Genomic DNA, 5,823 nt, shown 5'->3' with positions numbered 1-5,823 from the left:
GCATAAGTTTCCAGCAGCATTCAAGCTCTCAAAGATCAATCATGAAGGGCAAAAAGGAAAACATGGGCTTCTTCCTGGATAGAATTTTTTTCCATTTATCCAGAAAAACTCCAAAACCTAGATACTTCAAACGGTGGTTTGTACTGAAACATTTCTCAGGTCAAACAGTGTGGAGAGAAATGGTGATCTTCTGGTTGGATATTTTAGAAGAGGTTAAAGTGGAGAGGGTAATGTTGGAAAAACACCACTGAAAGTACATCCCCCACAGCAGCTGTTTCACCAGGCAGGTCTGGGGGCAGAGCAAGGGTTCCAGCCTTGGCGATGAAATCCAAGGGAAGACTCTCCAGCAGACACTTGACCTGCTCCTGGCCCAGTGTGATCTCGTCATCCAGCTTTTTCTGCTCAGTGAGGAGCATTGACTTCATTTTCACAAAGTGCTGGTAATCCTGGAGTTGCTCCTCTGACAGATAATTGGCCAAGATGCCCAGCACCACCCGCTCCCTGCAGTCGAGGTTCTCCTGGAGCTCCCGTATAGCCTCAGGCTGCCCCGCCAGGATCTCCCTCTTCTCCAGAGAGCTCCTTTCTTCATTACCGACATCTTCACCACGGCCACTAACGACGTTCTCTACACGAGCCAGGTGCCCTGAGAGGGAAAGCAGCAGGTTCACCACCTTGTCCCAGTCCCCCATGAACATCTGGTACTTGTCAAACTCATTGGGCTTGCCGAGGTCACTGAGCAGAGCCTCCACCCCTCCTCACAGGCATTACTGAGCTTGACCCACGAGCGGACTCCCCTTTGCTTTCTGGAGGGTGTCAAGCTTGTGAGTGAGGTTTCCAGTGAGCTCAGCCTTCTTTTCATTGGCATCCATCCAGCTGCTCTTCTTCCTCATTCACCTCTTCTGGCGTGTCTTTTTTTTTTTTTAATTCCTTTTTGTCTTTTTTACTGACCAGTAACGGGATCGCAACCCTCGGTGTCGCATCCGCACCGGGGACCGGCAATGGGATCGCAACCCTCGGTGTTTTTTTAATTCCTTTTTGTCTTTTTTACTGACCAGTAACGGGATCGCAACCCTCGGTGTCGCGTCCGCACCGGGGACCGGCAATGGGATCGCAACCCTCGGTGTTGCCCCCACACCGCGCTCAGCCAGTGAGTGGGAACCGGTCTGTATGTGGGATCTGAACCCTCAGCGGGAGCGCCGCCACGCTCCCAAGCGGCGCACTCCCCAGTGCGCCACCGGGCCGGCCCTCTTCTGGCGTGTCTTTGATTTTGCTCGGGAGTCTGGCCTTGGGCACAGACACACTGGAGTAGGCAGGGCAGCTGACTGCCATACCCACTGCTTCTTTGTCTTAACTCCTCTCGCCCTCATATCCTGAGCAGCTGACAGTTCTCAGCATGGCCTTCCTCTTTAAGCTGTTTTCCTTCAGCAAGTTAACATCTCAGGAAACAAACCTTCCATCAGGTCCAGAGTTGTCTTCATTCTGGAGTCTGGATCCAAAATGTCTGCCAGAGATCTGTCTTGGTGGACAATTTCCTTGGCCAGATCCTCTGTCCTGATGTCTTCTGAGTTCTTCTGAGGATCAGAACTGACTTCCTTTTCTATACCTTGAGTTTCACTGATTGGAGCATGGATGAGGCTTTGGGTCTGGATGGGAGGGGGCTGCCCTGGACTTGGCTGCTTGCTGAGAGACCCAGCAATGGGACTGAGCACCTATGATGGAGAGGAGGCTGGATTTGTTGGCTTCTGAACCCTTGACAGAAGCGTAGGCACTGGAAGCCAGTACTGAACCGGTCATGTGCCTTTCCCTTGCTACTGTCACCTTGGAAAAGTTGCTGGAGCTGGTGCAGGGCCCTTCCTAATCCTCTCTGTCCAGCAGCTTCCCCTTTTCCACATGGGAAGAGGTGGAGGAAAGTCATCCGCACTATTCACTGGGGTTTCCTGGCTCGGTGGAGGTGGAGGAGGTGGGGGTTGGGGAAGAGCTTCAAATGTGGTGCTGGAAGTGGCCTTGGGATGCAAGTCCTTCATAAACACTTCATCCTCATAATCATCCCAAGTTGGTGGGGAGGCCAGCGGAACAGACTCGGATATTTGGAGGGAGCTCCTCCCTGGAGTGCTTGGGGCCCCAAGAGGCATGTCAGGGCTGGAAGTGCTGCATGAACTTGGAGCACTCTGCTGGCTTTTGTAGTGCTTCAGGTTTGCAGACTCAGGTGACGAGGATTCCTCGGGCGGGCTGTCCTCTCTGACTGCATGGGCCCACTTCACGCAAGAAGGCAGCCACTGAGGCTGCAAGACTCTCTCCCTTGTTTCCTCTTCTAGCCGGTGCTCTGAGCTGTTGAATTCACAGCCTCTTGGACTGGCAGACTGGGTCAAAGTGTGACCGTTCCTTCTATGGGTCACTGCAGGGGAGTAGGGCACAAGACGCTGTCACCCTGCCTGACCATCCCTTCCAGACTGCTGGTCAGTGGCAACCTATAAGCAGTAGCCAGAGGGATGGGTGAAGGCAGAGAGGAGCTGAGTGGGGTCAGGGGCGCAGCGGTTGTAGTCGGTGAGATGCCCTCGCACTCCTGCCAGCAGTGGCCTGGGACAAGGTGCTCTGCTGGCTTGCCTCTGATGGTCCAGGGCTCAAGGATAGTCACCGGGAACTGAGGAACCGCCAACTGCTTTGCAGCCTGAACCACCGCAACAAGAGGTAGGATGGTGTATGAGTAGTAACAGCCGAGTTACCTAGATCCAGAGCCAGCCAGACAACACGGGTCCTTCACAAGACCGAAGCCATCGTCTTTCTCCAAAAGCACATCCTGGCGCTTCCTGTCTGCGCCAGGAGATTACCTGGACCTCGGGAGGACAGAGCCAGCCACGACGTCGGAGCGCCCCACAGGTCCTGTCCGCCCCCTGGGTGCCTCCTGGTCCACCGTTAGCTCCGCAGAGCGGCTCCCTCCAGGTCTGGGGATCCGCTGGTCGCCATTCTCTGCATAGCGCGGCTGGGCAGCGTCGCGCGGGGCGGCGGGGCGGGCGCCGATGCCTGGGGCGCGGCCACGGCTCCAGATCCCGGAGTGGAAAGGAGGTGGCCCCAGGACGCGGGACTGCGCGTCCTTGACACTCTCCGAGAGGCGCGGCTGAAGGCGGCGCACAGCAGGGACGACGCGCGCGTGCCGGGCCTGTCGTCCTGCCACGCGACCTCGTTCTCGGCCTCACCGAAGAGCTGAGAGGGGCTCCGGCTGCGGAGGAGACGGCGTCGGGCAAACCCTTCCAGCGCGGCCCCGGTGTTGAAGTGCGGCTCCCCACTGGCTCGGGGCTCCGCGGATTCAGGAAAACGGCTGTTGACTTGTCTCCTCGAAGTCAATCCCAGACGTCCTAGAAGCTGGCACCACCCTGCTGGGCCTGTAGCTGCTCCTCTGGGCCCCTGCTGCGGCTGCTCGGCCTCTGTCCCCTCCCCAGCGTGCAGCAGCAGCCGGGCTTCCCGCACCAAGAGCCCTGCAGAGCCGAGGCGCGGCCAGCGCGGAGCCTCTAATGCCCGGGCCGGGTGACCGCGGGTGCGGCGGGTGCGCGGCTCTTCCTATCCTGGGTCTGAACCGTGCAAAGAGCTGGAGCCACGGCTTCTCCCTCTGGGCCTTGGATAGCAGCCGGCCGGTACAGGTGGCTCCTGTGGCCAGGCACCGATGTCCTTCCAGGGTCCTTCACCTTTGTGTTGACTCGACAGGTGGGCCTACCGCCCGGGGAACCCTCCTGCGCTCCCCCTCCTAGCTCCAGGGCGCTTTGTCTTCTTAGACTCACAAGAATGTTCTAGAGAGGTGAAAAGGCTAACTTGATCTTGCCAAAGTTGCTTGACAGGCCCTGGGCTAGTCCGTTTCTTCCATCCTCTGCTGGAGGTTGGTATTGTGGTCTTCCTGGAAATATCCTCCCAGGGCTCTGAGGACCTGGACAATCGCTTGTCTTCACCCACATGCCGGGCCTGAGCCTGAGGGTATTTGAGGCTGTGGTGACCAGAACATGGTCTGCTGGTGTGGATGCACTTTCTCTCATTAGGTTGTGGGCTGTTGCCTAGCGAAGGCTTCAGGGAGGTATCCTCTTCGTTTTCAGGCACTGAAGAAAAATGGATTTTGTAGGGGACACACTTGGCTGTAGTTTCTGGTTTCCTCTCTGCTGGATACAGTGAGCCATGCTCTGGGGGTGGTAGAAACCCAGGCCTGCTAGATCCATGTTGGTTCCCACTCTCATCAGAGGTAGCCGTCTTGTTGCAAGCTCCCCAAGGAGCTGTATATCCACTCTCCTTGGCCCGTGCAGGGTGGTGTGTACCCTCTCATCAGAGGTAGCCGTCTTGTTGCAAGCTCCCCAAGGAGCTGTATATCCACTCTCCTTATCTGGTGCAGGGTGGTGTGTACTGTTATCACTCACGGAAGGCGGGGGCACCTGGGCAAAGTGTGGCTTCAGGGATGGTGCGGGGCAGATGCCGGTCGGCAGCAGAGGTGGCCAGGTTAGGCCTTCTGGGCATAATTGTGCTTGGGCTTCACTGGGGGGCTGTTCTCCGGACTCTTCTCTGGTACTATATGCAGCGGTTCCTCTGTGAATGGAGATTTCAGGGAGGCTCAAGAGTCTGCCTGAGGCTGGCAGAACCATTTCTGATCAAGGCTAGACCAGGAGCTGGGCTGCTCCTAGTACAGAAAGGCTGCATAACTGTGGCTCTGAGCTGGGGACAGGGGTGTACTGGCCTTAGGAGGCAGGTTATAAGTGGCAGTTCCCAAGGCACTGGGGCACTGCTGATTCCAGGATGGGGGTGGTGCTCCCTTTTCCCAAAGACCATTATACCATTTGTCATAGCTGTGACCATGTGCTGATGCTCGGGCCTCCCTGCCTTGGAGAAGCAGGACTGCAGAGCTCCCCTCATACTCTACTGTGACTCCCCTCTGGGTATCATAGACTGTCTTGACGTAGTGAATGTCTGCCTGCTTCATCCCTTCTAGGAGGTCACCTCGAGAAGAAATAGTGTCCGTGGAGCCTGAGTGCTCCCAGCCAGAGATGCCAGCAGGTGGATACTCTAGGAAGCTAGAACTGACGGAGAAGGAGCTGTAAGCTGAGTTTCTCTTGTTATGGAAGTGGCTGAGCTGGTCAGTGCTGCTGGTGTTCTTGGCAGGTGAAAGAAGATGGTAGGGTGGGTATTCCCCACTGGACTCCAGACCCTCCATGCTCCCCTGGGAGCTGCAGTGGTCAGGGCTCTGCCTTGGATTAGCATGGTCATACTTGGAGAGGTCACTTGGAGAGGAGCTGCAATGGTAGCTCCTGAGATATCATCAGGGAGGGCCAATAGTGCCCTGAGATATCTGCATCATGTTGGCATTGGGTTGGTTCTCCCCAAATTTGGTTGTGTGCCATGAGTGAGGTCAACCTGCTTCAGCCAAAGCTTAATGTCTCCTGACCAAGCTGCCTTCCTGTGCTGGGGGCCAGAGGTGAGGTGCTCTGGGCTGAAGGAATTAGAGGCACCAGTATCTACATGGCTGGGGTCTGCATGTGCATCTCATTGCTGCTCGTTGGGCCTCCACTGCACCTGGGCTGCAGTACTCCAGGCCGAAGCCAAGTTCAAACCTTGCCCCGGCTCCGAGGAGGTGTAGGGGGCACTGAGGGTGCGGGATGCTTGACCACCACACCTCCTAGCTCCATGCCCACCTGCCCCCTTCTGCTTACTTTTTGTTTCCTTTGCTGTATTTTCTATAGTTTCTTAAGGTGGAATGAGATCATTCATTTGAGATCTTTTTTCTTTTCTCCTAATATCGGTATTCTGTGCTGTAAATGTCATCCTAAGTGCTGCTTTAGCATCATCCCCCAAATT

General features: G+C 56.2%; 1 pseudogene; it reads right to left on the bottom strand.

Annotated features, from left to right (window-relative positions):
• Positions 1-213: 213 nt before the first annotated feature.
• On the bottom strand, positions 214-5,430 carry LOC103608616 (annotated as a pseudogene).
• Positions 5,431-5,823: the final 393 nt, after the last annotated feature.

Source organism: Galeopterus variegatus, unplaced genomic scaffold (assembly GCF_000696425.1).
Source record: "Galeopterus variegatus unplaced genomic scaffold, G_variegatus-3.0.2 Scaffold8635, whole genome shotgun sequence".
NCBI lineage: Eukaryota > Metazoa > Chordata > Mammalia > Dermoptera > Cynocephalidae > Galeopterus > Galeopterus variegatus.
Note: the sequence above shows the minus strand (reverse complement) of the source record. Positions and strands in the feature narration are given on the sequence as shown.